The sequence below is a fragment of the Cupressus sempervirens genome, chromosome 9, assembly GCF_028749045.1.
Source record: "Cupressus sempervirens isolate cs-2001-9-10 chromosome 9, ASM2874904v1, whole genome shotgun sequence".
In the NCBI taxonomy this organism is placed as follows: Eukaryota; Viridiplantae; Streptophyta; class Pinopsida; order Cupressales; family Cupressaceae; genus Cupressus; species Cupressus sempervirens.
The window spans coordinates 802981708-803005732 of record NC_143126.1 but is presented as its reverse complement, the minus strand read 5'-3'; the positions used below and the strand labels follow the sequence as shown (position 1 = coordinate 803005732).

At 34.7% G+C, this 24025-nt stretch overlaps 2 pseudogenes; both read left to right on the top strand.

The window, feature by feature from the left end:
* Nucleotides 1-385: 385 nt before the first annotated feature.
* On the top strand, nt 386-1707 carry LOC149541133 (type IV inositol polyphosphate 5-phosphatase 7-like; annotated as a pseudogene).
* A 5693-nt stretch (nt 1708-7400) lies between these two features.
* On the top strand, nt 7401-8786 carry LOC149541132 (type IV inositol polyphosphate 5-phosphatase 7 pseudogene; annotated as a pseudogene).
* The last annotated feature ends 15239 nt before the right edge of the window (nt 8787-24025 follow it).

Sequence of the window (24025 nt, the reverse complement as noted above, 5' to 3'; positions counted from 1 at the left end):
GATGTTGCAAACCGCATGCAAATAGAGAATTTGGAGTTGAAAAAGTTCATGTATCTATATCTTATTAATCATGCAAAGAATATCATGCTAATGTTGAAGGTCGAGAATGAGGAAGGTGTAGTCAATTTTGATGAGATTTTGAAGGAGTTAAATGATTTCATGTGGTTTCCCATGGAGATCTTGGTATGGAGATCCCAATTAAAAATATATATATATTTTTGGCACAAAAGATGATGATCTATAAATACAACCTCCTTGTAAAACATGTAGCTACCATGGCCCAAATAAAATTTTAATGGTAGTGTATCTTCCTAGTGGTTGCGAATCATTATAAGGGGTAGTTTGGGATTCATAGAATCCATATACATGGTATTTAGTAGCCCACATGGATGACTGGTTACATGCATCACCTCCCATAGATATATATGATCTTGGGTTTTCAAGAAGTTGTGCCTTTAAATGTAGGGAATGTTCTAGATGTAGAGAAATGGCTCTCCCTTGTTCACCAAACACTTGACAACAATAAAAATCACTGCCATAGTCCATCACCGTCTAGTTGGCATGATTCAACTAGAGAAGCATCATAAGTTGTTAACAATATTTATTCTAATTTGGAAGGTTCTAAACTACATAATTTATAGAAAACTCCTCTAAAGCCTCAAAATTACCTTCCAAAAGGATTGGTGAGCCAAAAGTTCACCATTAAAAATTGAAGTGAAAGATCACTCTAATGGAACATGTCTCATTTGGAAGACTAATTGACTAAGCAGAATCAAGTAATTCTTCTAGATCAATTCATTAAAAATGAAAGTGGTTAGAGTGAATTAGATTCACCCTATAGTGTTTTTCATTTTCCAATGTCTTGTAGCCTTCTATCAAATCGATGCAATTCAGGTAAAATGAGTTATAGATTGAGTTCAACTCAGCTAAATTATTGTTTGGCAGCTAGCAAGAAAATGGTTAGCATATTCTTATGTATGTTGGTCATGGGCTAATGGGCTACCTTGGAAACAAGATCTGTGATTTCCAACCAGAAACCCAAAGGGTTCTATTTCCATTGGCATGTTATATCATCACACAAGATTCTTCTTTATGTATAGTTATTTGACATTAGGATAGAAGAGAGATGATGAGATGAGGAGTAATTTCAATGTCATAGAGATCATAAAGAAGATATAATTTCCACAAGCTGATGAATCTTTGCTAAAGAAATCACATGAAAACATTTTGGAGCATGATCAAGCTATTTGTCTTGGGAATTTAAATTATTGCCTTTCACTTTGCTATGCTAAAACTCAAAGACTACTAGAAATAAGTGATTGGGAGTCTCTATTGGAAAAAGGACAACTTTACAGTGATAAGAAAGAAAGGCGTATATTCATAGGTTAGAATGAAGGGAAAATATATTTTCCCCCAACTGATAAGCATTGTAGAATCTCAAACCATTACCCAGGAGATAATTATAAATCAAAATCAAAGAGACACACACCAACTTGGTGTGGTTATGTACTATGGAATGATAAAGGCATAAATTAGTTATCTTATTTTTTAGAGGAATCAAATTTCTTTGATCATTGACCTATTTATTCAATTTTTATGGCAGAGGTGGAAACACTCAACATAAGAAAATTGAAACAAGCTTTGATGAGCACAAGAACAAGAATCCAAGTGGAAAAACTTTTGATTCGAACTAACAATTGTCATTAAGTTTTCAAGTCTTTGATATATTTCATGCAAGTGATTTTTAATGGAAAGGAAGTAGATAGTTCTATTTGGTTTTAATAATGTTCACTTCATATAAAGAATGTGGGATGTAAATTTTGTAAAGAAAGTTAGATAAAATGTTGTGCTTCACTATTTCCAAGCTAATTGGTTCACCCCCAGGATATGTGGGATACACTGAAGGAGAGAGTTCATTTGATGAAGAAATGAAGATATTTTTGGCCAAAAGACATCTACATTTTAATTTAACTTTTGTTGTGACAGAGATTCTATCCAAAAGCACTATGGAGGATGAAGTTTGAACAATCATGGATTAAAGAAGAGATAAAGGAGTTAAGTGAGTACATAGGGTTGAGACATATTTTTCCTCTTTAATAAAGTCTTAGGAAGTGAAAATATGGGGAAACCAAATGTCAAAGAGAGAGAGAAAAGGAACCAATCACATTCCCAAGATTTGGTAATGAAACCAAAAGGAGACTATGGGAGAGGAAATTTTTTTATGAAGGGGGCTTATTTATAGAAAAGTTTTTAGGATAGAAGGGGTTCTTCTTCTTTTTGACAGAAGGTAGGATAGCTGGAGTAGAGGGAGGAAGACATTTTAATTTTTGTATTTTGATTATGCATTGAAGATTAATGATGAATTTTTGTAACAGGTTTGGTAGATATTGTGAGAAAAAGTTATCTAAGTATTATGTTTGTTGTGTTTAAGATAAGAAAGGTTTTGTTATGAACCAAAGTATTTAAACGTCACTTTTTTTTATTACTTTTAATTAGAGTATTGTTATAACCAGTCTTGGGCACTTTCTTACATTCTCAACTAAATGGTGAATGGGTGATAGATCAAAGCACTATCATTTGTTCCTATTGTAGGGATTAATAACTTAATCTCCATTTTCATTTCATGTCATTGCATCTACATAATCAACAACATCATTGCATTACCAATGTCAAGGAGTCATAAGAATTGCAAGTTCTTGATATTGGCTAGGTTTAGGAGCTAAAATTTTCCTGAGTTAGTTCTATCTAGGGCTGGCTTGGTTTTCCTCTTCCGTTCTTGGGTTAAGAACATACCCAATTAGTTTAGGAACAAATAAATTCATTGAATATCACTTGATAAGGGAGATGTACCTTTCAATTTAGAGGAAATCTATCAACCTGAAGATAGATTATCCAAATATTGGTATCTGATTGTTCTTTCAAGTTTGGGCATTTGAGAATTGAATTAAAAAGGACAAATCTGTTTACCAATAGATTTTGGTGACTCTACTAGGGAGAACTTTCAAAGTTACATTTTTTTGGTTTTCCCTTTTTATAATTGATCTTGTGGAGATAAGGTGCTTTCCACAGGGATTAGGCTTCTAGTGCTATAGTCTCAATCAGTTGAAGAAATAATTATTTCAAAGTTGATGACTGGAAGTTTCTACCAAGGAAAAAAGTGGAGAAAATTGGTGTTGATGTTTTCTTCCTCAGTGGTTATGGATATCTCTACTATGTAGAGATTGGCGACTCCATTCTAGTTCTCATAACTTTGGTTTAGAAGTTTAGTTTTTACATTTTAAATTTTATTATCTCTAACTTGCAGAGATTGGCAACTTTGTTGATTAAAAAAGGACTATGCCTATTAAAATGATGAAAGGAAGGAGACTAGACCCTTCCCTTATAGAAATCCATCACACTACTAACCCTGTGTTGCATGATTTGTTTGAAACTTGGAGCAAAAGCATCAGTCATGGAGTAAAGCTGAACCTGAGTGTTAATAAAGATCATGCAACTATTCTATTATGGAAAAGTATCTGTCCAAGATATCACCTATTGAAAGAGGTGGAAGTGAAGAAAAAATTGTTACAACATTATAAAGAAAGGACATTGTAGCCAAGTAAGGAACTAAAGGTGGATGATGATGAAGTTTCAGAAATCCCACAAGATCACATCTCTTACAATTTTTCAATCTTGAGCAGACAAGAAGCTCAATCAAGAAAGAAAACTTGAAGGAAACCCACATTCAAAGAGATAGATGCTGAAAGTGATTTCAATTTACATTTCCTTTGGATTGAATTTTAAAAAAGTATAGCTAAAGCTGAAGAAAAAAGGATTAGACTCCTCTAAAGATTATCAATCTGCTTGGTTGTTAAAGTGTGTACATTAGAGGTACTTTGATGTTCAAGATCAAAGAAGAAAATAGATATACTATTCAGCCCATGTGTCTGATGAAAAACTAGTAAATGAAGAGCCCATATCAACTAATGGTTCAATTTTTGGAGAGCAAGAGATGCCTTGGTTTCTGGAAGCACAACTTTTAGTGAACGAAGACATCCTTCATAGTGATAAAGAATTGGTAAGAAAAATAGACAAAGAATTTTTTTCCATGCCTTTGTTTATACCTAATTTAAAAAGTTTTAGATTTGAAGAGAATAAAGATAAAATTTCCCATGGAGTTTCTTTTGAAAATTATCTGATGGTTAATGCACCTCTAGAACATAGAAAGTTTAACTTCATTGAAGATTTTTGCAAAACTTATTTTCAATTTACAAAGGTTGGTAATGATTCTATGTTAGAATCTACTTATCTTGAAGAAAATGCAATTATTAATTCTTTTGATGAATTTTGTATTGAAGAGAAAGTGAGATCATGTTTTGCCAAATCTGAAAATATGGTTGAAGAGATGGTAAGAAGGGTTGAAAGAGAGGACCTATCCATGTTTTCCTCCTATTCTGAAGATAATAGTTGAAGATTAGGAGAAATAAATGGGGATCATGCTTTGAATAGTTGTTCTCCAAAAAATTGTCCCTAAATCATTGTGCCATCAAAAGGTGGAATGTTTGGTGTTATTGAAGAACATGGTAAGGTTGACTCATCATCCATTATAGCTGACAGGGATCCAATGCAAGAACCACTCTTTTTCCAAGATAATGCAATATTGGGTTTTCCTAATCATATGGATACACATGAAAAGGCTGCAATATGTTTTGATGATCATCCTGCTGAACTTGAGAATGCTATTAAAGAAATGATTTTAGCAATAAATTGTGAGGAAAAGTTTTCAGATGTTAATGAAGTATTGCAGCATCATGAAGAAGATAAAGAGCTTGATCATGGTTCTTCTTGTTTCAAAATTGATTTTGATTAAACCATGATGCTTGCATGGGAATCTTCTTCCACAATTAATCCAGGTATTGAAATTTTAAATTCAAATGAATATCTTGCAGGATTGACAATTGCGACAAATGAGGAAGATGTTTCAATTCAAATGGAACCTATATATCATGAAGAATCACATTGTTTCAATTTTTCTTTAGAACCTAAAGTTGCTCAAGAGAATACCTATGACTAGTATGATGCTATTTCATTTCCAAATTTTATTAAATGCTCCAATATTCTTAATCCTAGTTTAGTTGTTGATATCTCTACTAAGGATGATATGGTTGATATAAATAGATGTACTTATGTTCTAGTAATACATTCAAAATTTGGTGAACACTTTTCTCCTTCATAAAAGATGGTTGAACATATGAAAGGTGGTGTGCAAAAAAGTATAGAAGAACCAAAGATTTATAATGAAACATGGTTATTCAGAAAGGTATTGTGGGTTACTATATTACAAATTGCTTTTGGACTTATTTTCAACAATGAAGGTGTTGTCAAAGGTTATCAGTGTTATTTCAAACTAGTGAAGCATCTTCCTTTGTTTAAGAAAGGATTATATTTCTCTATTCTAGTAAATGGTCATGTATGATTCCTTCCTTTCTCTCTATTCTATAGATGAGGTCTCCTTACTTGTAGTAGTTAGGTTTTGCTTTCCAATTTTGGGTGTGCTTAGTGTAGCCTTTCTTGCTTGGTGTAGTTTAGTCTTCCCCTACTTTTGTAGTTGTTGTCTTCCTATTTTGGTAGGTTCATTTTTCCTTGCTCCCATTTTCCTCCTGGCAAGCTACTCTATTTTTACCCTCTTCTTGGTTTGACTCTATAGCCCAATGGATAAGGCCTGTTCAGTGAAACCTAAGATTATGAATTATTTATGTACTTTGCAGCACATAATCCCCATTCAAAGCTAGTTGTAGGTGCACTTTTAGTACACCATTTTTGAACTTCCAAATCAACCCTATCAAGTAAGTCTCTTGTTGGCTTCTCTTGCTGATTATGATGTGTGGGATTTGGTCTATGAGAAGATAGGATGAAAAGAATGTACTAAAGCCTAAACTTTGATCCTCAAAGTTCAGAAAGTCAAGCTCAAATATCCAAAGCTAAAGAATATTTAGATATCATGGCACTTGGTTCAGAATCAAATTCTGACTTACAGTTTCAAAGACCAACCTCCAAGTCCAATTTCATGAAGACATGTTATCAATTTAGATAATGAGATCATCAATTTCAGGTCTCAGATTCAAAGTTCTAGAGTGCAATATCACAAGTGCAAATCTGGGTTCATATCCCAATTTTACATGCTCTATTTTTTAATTCAAATGAATAAATTTGAGTTTATAACCTTAATGAAAAAATTAATAGTAAGACTCAAATTTATATGGTAGCCTATGTTGTTACTCACCAAGCATGTATGTTGATCATGATGTACAGTTGGAAAGTGAAAAATAAATCAGAATATTAAAGTCAGACTTCTCCATAGACCCCAAATGTCTTTTGTATAAAAACTCGATGACATAACATTCAGTGGAAAAATAATCTTTTGCATTGGATCTAAGAACTGAATCATTAGAAGTCACAAAGCTAAAAGATTCAAACCAGGAGTTATCTCAAAATTTGGCGTCACAGACCCAAAGAATAGAGCTTCTAATTTCTTAGAACATGGCTTATGGTAGTAGTGCATTAGGATCTAAGAATATTTTCAATATGCAGGCTAGACAATGGAAATTTGTAGTGGCCACATTGAAAGAAAAACTTAATAGATAGCCAAATTTCCTTGACTTTTGTAGCATTATTGAGTACATCGAAATCTTTAACAAAATGGCAAGGCAAAAAATCTGATGTCGCAATTCATCTCCAATTTTCCACCATGGGAGAGGCTAAAAATGAATTTTCCACTATAGGGCAGTCATCAAGTGAATCGTAGGTATGTTGAAGCACACATATAATACATCATGTAAATTGGGATGACCCGAACATAAAGAGTTCACTTTGGTAGAAATTCCCTCCCATGTTCAATTTTCATTGAGGAGAAGCTATTTCCTAATTTTATGCCAAAGAGAAGGATATAGTCAAAACTCTGCCAATGGCTTCATTTTAGATGCAGTGAAGAAAGTTATAGCTTCCATGACTATTGGTGAAGATGTTTCATCATTATTTACTAATGTTGCAAACCACATGCAAATAGAGAATTTGGAGTTGAAAAAGTTTGTGTATCTATATTTTATTAATCATGCAAAGAATATCATGCTAATGTTGAAGGTCAAGAATCAAGAAGGTGTAGTCAATTTTGATGAGTTTTGAAGGAGTTAGATGCTTTCATGGTTTCTTATGGAGATCTTGGTATGGAGATTCTAGTTTAAATATATATATATATATTTTTGGCATAGAAGATGATGACATATAAATACAACCTCCTTGGAAAACATGTAGTTACCACAGCCCAAAGAAAATGTTAATGGTAGTGTCCTAGTGGTTGTGAATCATTATAAGGGATAGTTTGGGATTCATAGAATCCATATACATGGTATTTAGCAGCCTGCATGGATGATTGATTACATGCATCACCTCCCATAGATATATATGTTATTGGGTTTCAAGAAGTTGTGCCTTTAAATGTAGGGAATGTTCTAGGTGTAGAGGACAATAGCCTTGTAGAGAAATGGTTCTACCTTGTTCACCAAACACTTGACAACAACAGAAATCATTGCCATATTCCATCATTGTCTAGTTGGCATGATTCAACTAGAGAAGCATTAGAAGTTATTAACGATATTGATTCTAATTTGGAAGGTTCTCAACTACATACTTTATAGAAAAGTCCTCTGAATCCTCAAACTTACCTTCCAAAAGGATTGGTGAGGCAAAAGTTCACCATTAAAAATTGAAGTGAAAGATCACTCTAGTGGAACATCTCTCATTGGGAAGACTAATTTACTAAGTAGATTCAAGTAATTCTTCTAGATCAATTTCATCAGAAGATGAAAGTGGTTAGAGTGAATTAAATTCACCCTACAGTTTTTTTCATTTTCCAATGTCTTGTAGCCTTTTATCAAATCAATGCAAAAAATGAGTTATAGATTGAGTTCAACTCAGCCAAATTATTGTTTGGCAAATAGCAAGCAAATGGTTAGCATATTCTTATGTGTGTGTGTGAGAAGTCATCCAAGATAGGATGTCAAATATTTAAAAGTATCTTGTGTTGTTCATGGGCTAATGGGCTACCTTGGAAACAAGATCTGTGATTTCTAACTAGAAACCCAAAGGGTTATATTTCCATTGGCATGTTATATCGTCACACAAGCTTTTGCTTTATCTATACTTATTTAACATTAGGATAAAAGAGAGATGATGAGATGAGGAGGAATTTGGATGTCATAGAGATCATAAAGAAGATATAATTTCCACAAGCTGGTGAATCTTTGCTAAAAAAATCACATGAAAACATTTTGGAGCATGATCGAGTTATTTGGCTTGGGAATTTAAATTATCGCCTGTCACTTTGCTATGTCAAAACTCAAAGACTACTGGAAATAAGTGATTGGGAGTCTCTATTGGAGAAAGAACATCTTTAAAGTGAGAAGAAAGCAAGGCATATATTCATAGGTTGGAATGAAGGGAAAATATGTTTTCCCCCAATTGATAAGTATTGCAAAAACTTGAACGATTACTTAGGAGATAATTATAAATCAAAATCAAGGAGACATACACCAACTTGGTGTGATTATGTGCTATGGTATGGTAAAGGAATAAATCAATTATCTTATGTTTAAGAGGAATCAAAGCTCTCTGATCATCAACCTATTTATTCAATTTTTATGGCAAAGGTGGAAACACTCAATAGAAGCAAATTAAAACAAGCTTTGATGAGCACAAGAACAAGAATCCAAGTAGAAAATCTTTTGACTCAAATTAATAGTTTTCATTAAGTTTCCAAGTCTTTGATATATCATATTCAAGTGATTTTTAATGGAAAGGAAGCAAATAGTTCTATTTGGTTTTAATAATGTTCACTTCATACAGAGAATGTGGGATGTAAATTTTGTAAAGAAAGTTAGATACAATGTTGTGCTTCACTGTTTCCAAGCTAATTGGTTTTCCCCCAGGATATGTGGGATACACTGAAGGAGAGGGCTCATTTGATGAAGAAATGAAGATATCTTTGGCCAAAAGACATCTGCATTTTAATTTAACTTCTACTATGATACAGATTCTATCCAAAAGCACTGTGGAGTATGAAATTTGAACAATCATGGATTAAAGAAGAGATAAAGGAGTTCAGTGAGTACATAGGGTCGAGACATATTTTTCCCCTTTAATAAAGTCTTAGGAGGTGAAAATATGGGGAAACCAAATGTCAAAAAGAGAGAGAAAAGGAACCAATCACATTCCTAAGATTCGGTAATGAAACCAAAAGGACACTATGGGAGAGGAAAAGTTTTTGTGAAGGGGCTTATTTATAGAAAAGTTTTTTGGATGGATGGGGTTCTTCTTCTTTTCAAAGAAAGGTAGGATAGCTGGAGTAGAGGGAGGAAGACATTTTAATTTTGGTATTTTGGTTGTGCACTAGAGATTAATGATGAATTTTTGTAACAGATTTGGTAGAGATTGTGAGAAAATGTTATCCAAGTATTATGTTTGTTGTGTTTAAGATAAGAAAGGTTTTTTTATGAACCAAAGTATTTAAGCATTGCTTTTTCTAATTACTTTCAATTGAAGTATTGTTATAATCAGTCTTGAGCACTTTCTTACATTCTCAACTAAATGGTGAATGGGTGATAGATCAGAGCACTATCATTTCTTCTTGTTGTTTGGATTAATATGTTAATCTCCATTTTCATTTCATGTCATTACATCTACATAATTAATAACATCATTGCATTACCAATGTTGAGGAGTCATAAGAATTGTGGGTTCTTGGTATTAGCTAGGTTTAGTAGCTAAAATTTTCCTGAGTTAGTTCTATCTAGGGCTGGCTTGGTTTTCCTCTTCTATTCTCAGGTTAAGATGTACCCAATTAGTTTAGGAACAAATAAATGCATTGAATATCATTTGATAAGGGAGTTGTACCTTTCAATTCAGAGGAAATCTATCAACCTAAAGATAGATTATCCAACTATTAGTATCTGATTCTTCTTTCAAGTTTGGGCATTTGAGAATTTAATTAAAGAGGAAAAATCTTTTTACCAACAAGTTTCAAGCATGAAATGCTTAAAACACTATAGACAAATAAAGTATACCCACAAGTAGAAATTAAGAAAACATACCCCATGCCCCCAGTCTTCTAGTCAATGACATCCTTGAGAGTCTATTAGGGAGGGAACATATAGCAAAGAAATCATCATAGATAGCACACAAAATAAATAAAGATTAGCATAGCTCAATCATTGAAGTGTTTGAGTGTGTGTGTGTGTGTGTGTAAGTTATTTGGCCATTTCTTTAGGACTTGACTTTGATAGTGAGAAATATCACAACATCAGAGACCATAGGTAAACTATCTAGAAAGTGTTAAGAAACACTTGATGTCAAAGGGGGTAGTGTTGAGAAACACTATTTTATGAGTTTCCAAAAAAATACTAATGCACAAGGAATTATCAATAGGCTAAGCAGTTGTGCCCTCGAGACAAGGACAAGAAACAATCCCAAGCTAGGAAGCATGTAGTGAAATGAGTGATTGAGCCTGATAGACATAGGTGCAAGGGTCTCAAGTAGCGGCTATTTCCAAGTTTTCACCACTTGGCAGATTTCTTTTTTGTCAGGACTTTTTTCAATTTTATTTTTATTTTTGATTTTTAAAAATATTTTTTGGTGATACATCAAACACCTATTGCTAGGTTTTCACTAAGATGATCATTTTTTAGGACATTTTCTAATTTTTAGGATTTTTTTAGAATCATAAATATGTACAAGATAGCTAAGTAGTAAGGCTTTAAGCATAAAACTTTTTTAAGTGTAGGACATTAATAGGCTCTGCAAGTTCTTCACCTTCAGGGTAGATAGTTGATAAGCACCTATCCCAAATGCTATTGTGATAATGTATAAGCCTAACCAATTGGGTTCAAACTTTCCTTTCTGCTCTCTATGCTATTGATTTTTTGGATTTTCTCTAAGCACGAGGTCACCAACTTGAAACTCATGTGGATGAACCTTTTTTTTATACTAAGTAGACATGGCTTTTGATAAGCCCTCATGTGATCAAAAGCTACCTTACAATGCTCATCAAGGGTCTCTAATTCCTGTATTTTCATAGCTCTATGTTCTTCATTAGTTATCAACCCATGTAAAGAGATGAAAAGGAGGTGATCTCTACTTCTAAAGGGAGAATGGCCTCAAAACCATAGACTAAAGAAAAGGGTGTGGCCCTTGTAGGAGTACAAATGGTAGTTTTGTAGGCCCAAATTGCTAGATTTATCTATAAGTGCCAATCTCTCCCAGACTTATGCACTATGTGATGTAAGATTTTCAACAATGTTTTGTTGAAGACCTCTACTTGACCATTACCTTGAGGGTAATAAATATAATACTAGTGTTGTTTGATCTAAAAATTCTTACATAGTTGTCTTAGGTCCTTATTTTTGAATTGTCCTCCATTATAAATGACAATACAGGAAGGAATACCATATCAAAAAATGATGTAATTTAGTATAAGGCAACATATTTGCCTGTAGCAATAGATAATGGCACAACTTCAATCCATTTAGTGAAATACTCAGTTGTTGTAATGATGAACTTGTGGCCACTAGATGAACTTGGATGGATTTTGCCAACCAAGCCAAAGACCCATTGTTGAAAAGGCCAATATGTAATAGAAGGAATCAACTCGCATCTAGGAGCATGAATTAATTTACGATGGAGTTACATTTTTGACAAGACTTGGCATAACAAACAACATCAGCTTACATAGTTGGCCAATAATAACCTGCTCTAAGTAGCTTCTAAGAAAGTGCAAGGCCATTAGAATGTGTTCCACAAATTCTATCATGGACTTTAGCAAGTGCCTTTTTAGACTCTTCTAGCTCTAAACACCTAACCAATGTTCTATCTAGACCCTTTCTATACAAGTCACCAGAGACCAAAATGTAATGTGAGGCATTACAAAGAAATTGGCATTTTTGGTTGCATGTGAGGTTCTTAGGAACAATTTGATCATGTAGGTAAGAGAAGCTGGAGGAATAGTGGGAGGAATCATGACCTACAATAGTGTAGATCGCTTGGTTATTAGAGGAATCATAGGCAAGATGATGCAGCTCTTCCACCAGAAACTCAAATCAAGATTTATGTTCTTGTAGTTGGAGAATAGATGCTAGAGTGGCCATAGCATCAACAACTTTATTTTCTACTCTAGGAATTTGCTAAAATTTCACAAAAGTGAAGTAGTTCCATAGAGCATCTATCAACTTTTTGTAGGGTATCAACTTGTGATCTTTCATTTAATAGTCATTATTTACTTAGTTAATAACAAGTTGGGAATCTTTGTAGATATGAAATTTAGTTATTCTCCATTCAAGAGCCATCTTGATCCCATTTGTTAAAGCTTCATATTCAACCATGTTGTTTGTATAAGGGAACAAGAGTTTGTAAGATTTGGGAATTGTATACACATGAGGGGAACCAAATAATATACTTGCTCTAGCTCCATTTTTTGTGTGAGAACCATCAAAGAAAATTTTCCAAGTTCTCTTAGTGATGTACATAATTGAGGCATCTAAAAATTTATCTTGTATGGGTGTTGTATCTACTAGAGGAAAATTAGCTATTCGATCAGTTATAGCTTGTCCTTTGATGGCTTTACATTTGACATACTGAATGTCAAATTCTAAAAGAATCATCATCCATTTAGCTAGATGACCAATAAGTGCAGCTTTGCTCAACAAATATTTCAAAGGATCAATTTTAGCAACTAGGTGGACTGTATGTGCTAACATGTAATGTTGAAGCTTTCGAGAAGCAAAGATCACTACAAGACAAGCCTTCTCAATACTGGTATAATTCATCTCATAAGAAACTAAAGTTTGACTAATGTAATATATAGATCGTTCTTTACCAGCCTCATCACTTTGGACTAATAATGCTCCTAGAGAAGAAGCTATAGCTAAGATATACAAGATCAAAGGTTTTCTTGGAATAGGTGACATTAAAATTGGAGGTTTTGAAAAGTACCCTTTGATTTGATCTAGACTTTCTTAACACTTGTCATTATAGATATGAGTAGAACCTTTGTGCAAATTCTTGTTGAAAGGTTGAGCTTTATTAGCCAATTGAGAAATAAACCATCTTATGGATTGTAGATGTCCTTGTAGACTTGTAAGTTGACTAATTTTTTTGGAGGAGGTATATCCATAATAGCTTGCACCTTTTTAGGATCAACCTCAATACCTTTTGCTAAGATAGTGTAGCATATTAGTTTTCATAAAATGACACCAAAGGCATACTTTTTTGGATTTAGCCTAAGCTGGAATTGTTCCATATGGTCCAATATCAAACTAAGGTCTTGAAGGTTGTATCTCTTGTTCTAGATTTTGCCAATGTGTCATCAACATAGTCTTCCATATTTTTATGCACCATATCATGGAATATGGTGGTCATTTCTCTTTGGTTGGTAGCATTGGCATTCTTGAGCCGAAAATGCATGACAATCCAATAGAAAGTACCCCATGCATATGTGAAGGTTTTCTTCTCTTGATCATTAGGAGCTATCTTAATTTGATTATACCCAAAAAACCCATCCATAAGGGAGTATATTTCATACCCTGTAGTCATGTCTACTATCATATCAATGTTTAGTAGTGAGAAATCATCCTTGGGGCATGCTTTGTTAAGATCTCTGAAATCAATACAAACTTGGATGGTTTTATCATGTTTGGATATAGGTACAATGTTGGAGATCCATTCCACATAGTCAATTGCTCTAATAAAATTTGCACTCAAAAGCTTTTCCAACTCTGCTTTCACCAACAAGGCTACATGTGGATGCATCTTCCTTAATTTTTTTCTAACAGGCTTGATATTGAGAAAAATAGACAAATGATGTATGATAAGATCTATGTCAAGCCTAGGCATTTCCAAGTATGCCCATGTAAAATTGATCTTTTTATCTTGAAAAAATTGGTCAAATTGCTCCTTTTCTTTAGTTGATAATGATTGAGCTAGATGAATAATTTTAGGAAATTCCTAATGATTGAGCTACATGAATAATTTTAGCAGATTCCTCTCTCTCCAAGTTGATTGGCTATGTAGGCTCAATGAGAATTGATGATATATCTTGAAAATAGCTTGGTAGACTACCAAGTATCTCATCCACAGGTGCCTCAAAGAGGTTTTCACCATTAGATACATCTTTATTTTTACTATTTTTAGGTTTAGATATTGCCACAATGTAGTGTATTCCATAAAATTGTAACCAAAATTATGCAAGCCTCAAACTATGAACATAACAATGGAAAAAAAATGTTCGGTATGCTCTTAGGAACACAATAATGGATGAATCTCTTGGATGTATGAATGCAAATGGAAAATTTACTTAGACTAGATGATGTGAGAAATAAAAATGACAGAACGATGATGCAATGATGGACTTTGAATGACTCCTATCCCAGCCAGTATCAGGCCATTCTTCTCGTGTGTGTGTATCTCATCATGTCAAATGCTTGAGACAAGATGTCTATTTAAAGTGGATGGAGGAAGCATCTAGAATGTGCTTAGAAACCACTAAGAGATAAGGATAAGGATTGACAACTAAGCACAGGAGATAAGGATAAGAATTGACAACTAAGCACCTTATCTCACATTCTAGATAGATAGATAAAATTGATGAGATGGCATGTGTGTAGAAGATTCCTATGGTGTAGACAACATGTGCTTAAAAGATATATGGACCCATATGAATGCACATACTTCGAGGGGGTTTCAATAAAGATTAAAATTTAATTTAATCAAGGTCTAGAAGAATTAATGGGAATATGGAGGATTTTAAATAAATAAAATTTATTTTAAAAAAAGAATATGTGGAGAATCATGTGTTAATTAAATTAACACATTAGAGCTAGAAGTATTTAAATTAAATTTAAATACTTAGGCAAAAATGAACTTATTTAATTAAAATAATTTAATTAAATAAGTAGAGGAATGTGACTAGTACTAATTAGATTAATATAGTCATTTAGGACAATTTTTAGTGTATACATTTTGCCCCTCTTTGATGTGATGTCGGCATGGCATCATATCAAAGAACATACAAGTTGCCCCAGAGAAGGAAGGAGAATTGAGGATGCCCCCTCACGGAAATTGCGCAAGAAATACAAATTTGGGCAATTTTCGTGAAAAGGTCTTGGAACGGAAAGAAGGGAAGGAAAAAAGAAAAATAGGATGAAAATATGATGACAATGACAAAGGAGAAGGATGATGGAAAATGATAATCTAAATGCAACTTAACTACATGAATGCAAGAGATTCAATTGTGTTCATATGGAGAGCAAACCGTATTTTAATATTGCAAGAGGATTTATTCACCAAATGCTATAGAAGCATAGATGACAAGATTCCTTTGCGTGTATTAGACTCTTAACACAATGGATGCAGGTTTCAGAGTCATGAGGGAACAAATGACATATACGCATTGGAGAGGTCTGGGCACACCCAAAGTCTTTTTAAGGAGCTTGGTGGAAAGTGTGCTAACCCGTTGCCCCCAATGAGAAATGCATTAACATAACTTGAAACTTACATAGATGTGCTAAATAATCATGAAAATAGATCATATTGCAAAATAACATGTGTAATCAGGATAAGCCGTTCAAATGATACCAGGATATGGAAGATCAAGGCACACTGGTGAAGGCTATCACTGACTCACAAAGATAAAATTAACAAAAAGACATTATGACTAAGTAATCATTCAATTCACCATGCTTGCCATGAACCTGATAAAATTGTTAATTTTGTTAAGCCTGTGTAGGAAGGATTCATCCTGTAAGGCAAAAACTGATTGATTGATTGAATTGAAATGAGATATTTGTGATGGGTTGCTGGCAATGATAGTAAAAGGAATGATGTTCTCAAATCATTGAGTCTAAATGTGAATTTGTGTAAGCTAGTTTGCAATCACTATTGGATGAGGTTGGATGGAAGCTCAGTGTGGTGAGAATATGGATAAGATAAGATAATGAATTGAAATGGAATGGAAGGAATGAAAATAATAAATATATTCTGTTAGAGGAAAATGTGTTGAATGGAAGACTAGAAATTTGATCAAGGTATATGCAAATAGAATGAAGCAATTGATTATGGAAATGATGTGAATGAAGTGATTGGAAGAAGAGAATATGATGAAATTGAATTGATTGAATAGATTGGGAGACTTGAATTGAATTGGATATGAATGAATGAATAGAATGGATAGAAATGAATAGAATGGATTGAGACCAATGACAAGGGAGAGCCACGGTATTTGCAAATGAATAGGAAGGTTGGGTAGATATATGAATGGAGGAATAATATGAATGACCAAAGGATGTAGTGTCAGATAATGGGGAACCAAGAACCATATTTCAAAGGAGTGACCAACAATGCCCCATTCCGAGGATATAAAAATAGAAGGAAATAATGGTGGGGAAGGATCACATATGGAGGAAGAAAAGGGATGCGCTCTTCTTAAGCATGTATGAGCATTTTTGTTGTGGTGCCTCTAGTATTGATTATGAGCATGGGTATGAAAGTGGAATGAAGGAAGGCATGAAAAAGGGATAATAATACGAAGGATATGGAAGAGGGATAATTATATGAAGGATATGAATGGAAAAGGGATAATGATATGAAGGATATGAAGGAAATGCGTGATAAGAAATGGATGAAATGAAAGGGATAACCAAGATCAAGGGTATATGGAAGAAGGGTAGACATGCATAGGATTATGGATGGAAAAGATATGAATGAACATGAAAAGAGGATGGGAATATGTATGCATATGGATGGAAAAAATGAACATGAACGTGACAAGGACTATGGATGAAGCGCAAGAGAAAATGGAAAGTGTAAGTCAAGATCAAAGATGGGAATGACAATGGACGATAGATTGAATATGGAAGATAGGTAAGGAAGAACAATATGGATTGGAACTTGCCCCTAGTGTAAAGTGCAAGTGGAAAAAAAGGGAAGTTAATGGATAGGTAAGTGAAAGTGGAAGACAATGGATACATAATAAGAAAATGAAGGGAGGACTCAAGCATCTAGGTATATGGATGTATCCCTTGATATTTGTTTATTATATTTTATTATTTATTTTCAAGGAATTATTGGTATTTTCTCATAGATGTTGATAGGGTAAGGAAAAGAATGCTAAAGTGAATTGGGGAATAGAAGACAATGACCTATGAAAAAGTTTGGATTAAAGGAGTTGAGTAAGTAGGAGGAAAACATGGTTGATGGATACTAGGTTGGAAGGCTTGTGAAGGAAGTGGAAATATCTTCATTGGCTCACACCTTGAAGGGTGGTGGAAAGGAGTAAATTGTGAAGGATGTGTAGGAGAAAGTTGGAATTTTGGGATATAGGGACCCAAAATGGATGAAGGAGATGATAGAGTTGGGATGGTGGATTTGGGTGTATAAGGACCCAAAATGGATTTGGAAAATGGAAGTTGGGAGAATTTATGAAGGAAGGAGGCTTTTGGATTAGTAGAATGGGATGTCATTTGGAATATTTCTTTGAAATTCATTGCTACATTAAGTAACTTTGGTATCCACATAACTTTTGCACTTTTGATTTTTAGCGTTTGTGGCTTTTTGATTGCATTTTGGATCTGATTTTTCTTCTCTTGTACATGTCGCTTAGATGGGACATGTTGATCCTTACGCTTTTGTGGATTTTTTAATTTGTTTTCTTTTTCTTTAGCATCCAATTTACTTCCATTTTCCATGGTATGGGTGTATGAAGGTAAATAAGATGGAGATTTTATGGAAGGTGAACATTGGAAGGAATTCAAGGATGTGCACCTTTGTTGATCTTTACTAGGACTATGAGGGGATAAATTGGAAAATGTGGATAAGGTGGAAGGACGTATATAAGGACCTAATATGGAAGGAAGGGAAGAAGAATTTGATGATGGAATATAAGGACCTAGAATGGACGGACTATAAGAACCTAGAATGGATGGACTATAAGAACCTAAAATGGACTTGGAAGATGAAGGAGGAGAAGTTTTAGGTATGGAAGGAAGAGTTTTGGAATTGGCAAAATTGGAAGGTGTACCAACATCTTGAGGAATTATTCTTTTAAGGGATACTTAGTATTCTCAACACAAGATGCGAGTCTAGGTGTATGGGGCTCATGAGGAGATTGGATAGGCATAATAGGATCATGTGAAGGAGTAAGATTATGAGGGGAATCATGAGGAATAATAGGATCACGAGATGGAGAAGGATCATGAAATTTGGATGAAGGGGTGCATGGATCTTGACTTGGAAGAAGATCATTGAGTGAAACGAGTGGATTGTGAGATGGAATAGGTTCATGAGATGGAGTACTTTGATCTTGACATGAAAGAATATCATATAGCTCAAGGAGTGGATCATGAAATGGACTAGAATCATATGAGGACGTGGAAGGAATGGAATCATGTGGTGAAAGAAGATCATATAACATGGTTAGTGGATCATCATATGTGGGCGTGGAGGAAATTTGATCTTGACATGGAGGATTATTAGTGAATGGAGTGGAAGAAACTTTTTCATGAAGGGGAATATCTATGGATGCTAATGCTGAAGATGTAATGGAATCAGTAATGTGCGTGGTAGGTGTAATGTCCTGATCTTGATTAGGAGGGGAATCAGAGGATGGACTAGGAGGGATGGATGAATGTTGAGGGATAGTGGAATGATGGGATGGAGAAGTGCTCAAATCTAGAGGAGAAGCATCATGCTTTGAAGGAAGGTCTTGAGACGAAACTGGAGGTGTGGCTTTGGGTGATTGGCTCACATTATGCTGAATTTTCAATCTAGCCAAAAGTGATGTGATATACCCCTAATGAGGTGGAGATGACATTGTTGTAGGCTTAGGAGATAATTTTGTTGGAGGATTATGGGATGATGTAGCTGGAGGATTAGGATTTTGTGCAAGTGGAATTATGGATAAAGGATTTGGATTAGGTTCATAGTAAAGGGGATTACATGGAGGATTAGGATTGGATGGGACATGAGAACTAATGCCTTTGAGATATGAGAGACAATTCTTTATTTCCTCCATTTTCTTGGTAAGGGTTTTTACATCTGAGGCATTGTGTGGGCCATGAATGGAATTGTATGAAGGGATATGAGAGCTCGAAAATGAAGGACACATAGCGAAGAAAATGACCTTTTCCTGCGGACTTAGTTTGTTCAAGAGTGTGTTCTTTAGTTCCTCAATTTCTATGGCAAGGTCATTTATGATGGAGGAATTATATTGGCTATGGATGGAATTATCTACAGATGAAGGATAAGGAGATGGGTTTCCATTGTCAAAGGTAGGAGAATGGTGAACATAAGATAGATTAGAATTGAAGTGTTGAAAAGGAATTTGATATGAAGAAAGTACGAGACCATGTTGTCGTGCAATATTGTCAATTATTGAAAGAAGCGAATGGGAATCCATGGATGCAAAATGAAAAGTGATGAAAAGATTTGAAGAGGGAATATGAACTTGGAATTAGGAGCCTTGTGCTGATTGGACTTTTGATTTGATTTGATTTGAAATTGATTGCACTTGATATGATTCGATTTGATTGAATTTGAATTGATTTGATATTGATTTGGTTTGGATTTGGATTGGATGAGGGTTCAATTTGATTTGATAAGAACCCTATGATAGAGTAAACAAAGTGAATGTTTGATTTGAATGAAAGTCCAATGATAAGACAATGCTCCTATGTCCGGAGTAGAATATGTGATGTCAAATTGAAATAGAAGAAGACATGAATGAAGTTTTTGAACGATTGAGTTTGACTTGGATGACTGAATTGGACAAGGGATTAGATTAGAAGAATGCTGATTTGAAGAATCGAATTAAGAATGCATGATGAGCTTGACTGGGGCAATTGAGTATGAATAATAATGAATCATGACTAGGATGAAGATTAGGAACATGATTGAATGACCAAGAAATGTAAGAGGGAACAATGTCTTAGATGGCAAAAATATGTGACGTGAAATGATTTTGAATGATGATTAAGAAGACGTTTTTTGTGTTTTTGAATTTTTTTTTTTTTGATTTTTTTGGATTTTTAGGTTTAAGATGCAAAAGCAAACAATAAAATATGTACAATGCAAATGTGCTTCAAACACGCAAAACACACCAACAATCCTATAAGGTTGAACTAGGCTGTACAAGGCTCAACTAGGGGGCGTCCTCGATATACGCAAGGTACGTGAGGCCCAAATCTATAGATGAAAGGAAATACTGCCACACAGCCGGGGGGAGATAGTAACCCAATCTCCTCCTTCACTTCCCAAAGGTATAAAGTTCTTTGGGGCTTAGCCAAGAATGACAATATTTACACTTCCAAGAGAGGTGTCTTTCGATTCACCTCCCAATTTTTATACTCCGCCAGAACACTGGAGTTGAGGTCGTCCCAAGGGGTAATGAAATCCCCAAGCAGGCCTCCTAGAAAAATAAAAACAAGTCCACTTATTTCTTGTGCACCCAAGGTCACCCAAAGGCGCGAGGGGAGAGAATACGTAAGTGGACCTGGGGTTTAAAAGACACACATTCATTACCAAAGAAATTTTAAGTTTTCTAATCTAATTGGAGACACACGTGATTAAAATGTACAATGTTCGTTCAATTTTACAAAAATCAGGCATACGAAAAGCAAAATTTTTTTAGTTTTTTGAATATTTTGGCTAAAATAAAAAATTTAAATGCTTTTATGCACAAAAAATAAATTTGATTCTAATTAAAAGACCTATTTGCAGGAAATAAAAAGCAAAAACTTTTTTTTTTTTTTAATTTTTAAAAAAAAACTTTTAAATTTTTTTAAATTTTTTTTATTTTTTTTAGATATATTAGGAGGCATTGGAATCTTTGATCTCTTAAGGAGGAAGGATGAACAGAAAATACAAAATGGAGATGGAGAATTATGACGAAGACTATTCATTTAAAGAGCAGATCAATGAAGCTTTGGCCGCATCCTCGGCCTTTTCTTCGTCCTCCTTTTGGGACCCAATGGACTCTGAGTTTGTATTGGCCCTCCACTTCCAGGAAATGCTAGCAAATGAATTCAGAACCCCCCAAAATGATGAATGGCAAGATGCCCATCAAGATTTTGATCAGTCTGTAGAAGAGGAGCGATCGGATATTGATGAATTTGGCAGTTGTTGTGGGGATCAAGAAAGGGATGAAGTTGTTGTAGGAGCAGAGGCCGAGGAGGAGGAAGCGTTAGGGGCTGATGCAGGGGATTTATCAGCATTGGTGGAGGAACTCGAGAGAGCGGCACCGAGGTGGTTTCGCAGGCGGCGAGGAGAACAATGCCACGGAAGAAAAGGAACGGTTGTGGGCAAAGGAAATAGGCGGGGGCACGGAGGTGAAGCCACGAGCGGAAGCATAGAACACGGGTGGAGGCACTGACGAAGGCAGCGGCGGGAAAAAAAGAAGAAGCTGTTGGCGGCGGTGTCGACGGAAGGAAGGGGGCCACCGGAGCGGCGGCGGCGGAAGTAAGGGGAGCTGCCGGTGGAGGCGGCTCGGGCTGGAGCAGTGGTGGCGGCACCAGAAATAGGAGGAGCCGCCAGCGGAGGTGGCTTGGGCTGAAGAAGAGAGGGAGCCACCGCCGTCGGCGGTTCTGTCCTAAAAAAATAATAATAATTTTGTATATATATATTTTTTTGAATTTTTTTTTTTTTAAATTTATATTTTTAATAAACAAAATCCCTCCTAATTTTTTATTTTATTTTTTTAATTGTTGTCTCCCCTCCCCATATGCAAGAATGAAAATAACTCCCTATCTTATTTATTTATTTATTTTTAATAATAACCTAAATAGCATAAAGCAAATTTAAGAAAACCTACCCCAAGCCCCTATACATTTTTTTTTTCAACAAGAAGAACAAAATATAGGGTAGTCACCTCATGCGCTCCAAAGATGGTGATGAACCTCATGGCTTGATTTGATGCTCCTTACGCAAGTTATTCTCCAACCGCGAGCCTTCAACCTCAGCTTGAACAAATTTGAACCCGCGAATTGGGTCCCACCGGGCGTGCCAAAATGTATTGCATAAAATTGTAACCAAAATTATGCAAGCCTCAAACTATGAACATAACAATGGAAAAAAAATGTTTGGTATGCTCTTAGGAACACAATAATGGATGAATCTCTTGGATGTATGAATGCAAATGGAAAATGTACTTAGACTAGATGATGTGAGAAATCAAAATGACAGAATGATGATGCAATGATGGACTTCAAATGACTCCTATCCTAGCCAGTATCAGGCCATTCTTCTCGTGTGTGTGTATCTCATCGTGTCAAATTCTTGAGACAAGATGTCTATTTAAAGTGGATGGAGGAAGCATCTAGAATGTGCTTAGAAACCACTAAGAGATAAGGATAAGGATTGACAACTAAGAACAGGAGATAAGGATAAGAATTGACAACTAAGAACCTTATCTCACATTCTAGATAGATAGATAAAACTGATGAGATGGCATGTGTGTAGAAGATTCCTATGGTGTAGACAACATGTGCATAAAAGATATATGGACCCATATGAATGCACATACTTCGAAGGGGTTTGAATAAAGATTAAATTAAATAAAATTTAATTTAATCAAGGTCTAGAAGAATTAATGGGAATATGGAGGATTTTAAATAAATAAAATTTATTTTAAAAAAAGAATATGTGGAGAATCATGTGTTAATTAAATTAACACATTAGAGCTAGAAGTATTTAGGCAAAAATGAACTTATTTAATTAAAATAATTTAATTAAATAAGTAGAGGAATGTGACTAGTACTAATTAAATTAATATAGTCATTTAGGACAATTTTTAGTGTATACATGTAGTTTTCACCATTTGATCATTTGTTTTTTCTTTTGATTTTATGACTAAGGTACTTGATATCTAATTTAGTCATGTGAATCTTGAGTTCACTAGTGGAAGAAGTGATGGGTTTAATGGCATTTAGGTAACATGCAATATCATAGTCATTTTAGAAAGACTGTATTGTTGGTGTCTAATGTTGAATAGACCAATCTATGAGATCAGGGTGAATCAATGAGAGGGAGGTAGAAGCTTCAAGGTTATTTATGCAAAAAGAGTCACCTCTGGTGACATGCAAAGTTGAGCCCATAGTGAATGTTGCAAAGGTATCTAGATCAGGAATAGTCCTAGAGGGACTAGTGTGACCCACTAAAGCATTTTGCAAGCCAGACTCATTGGACCTTACACTAGACTCATCTACCACATTCAATTGAATTGCATAAGTGTGAATAACATCAACCTTGAGTTCATAAGAGGCATCTGATAAACTTTCCCATTCATACTCTTGAGAGTTTGTACCCTAATCTCTAGCAATTAGATAGGAAATATTTTGTCTAATCCATCCTCTATTTAAATCTTCAGGGCCAAATTCATCCTGTTCTAGCTATCTAGAGGTGGAAGCCTCATCATTGTTATCGGCAGTGAATGTTTCTTCTCCCCAAAGAAGAGAGATTATAGGTATAAATTCTTCATCTTGTGAAGTGGCAAAAAAATAGGGAGAATCATTGTCCTCTAATTCACTAGATATGGGCACATTTTGAGTAGATGCTAGCATATTATCCTCTAGCCCAAATCCTAAGCTAGCAGTGTCTCAAGCATCACAACCTTTAGTATGACTTAAAGGTTCATCCAGAGCTTTTTTGTTACCAGTTAAAGACCCATGACCTTTATAGCCCATGTTTACAAGGATATTATATACTTTTCCATATTGTTTGGGAGAAATGGGAGTAGTAACTGTAATATCTTCTTCATCTTCCTCTCCCCTATATATCTAGTTTTTAATAGGCTGTTCTCCTTTTTCTGCTTCTAAGGGAACTAAGAACTGGACAAAAGTGCCAAAAAGAGTCATGGTAGATGCATAAGGTTTCTTTTTGGTAGATAGCTTCCCAAAAGATCGAGGGGAAATAGGTAGAGTAGCAATTTAGTCTAAAGTGTATTCACCCATACTAA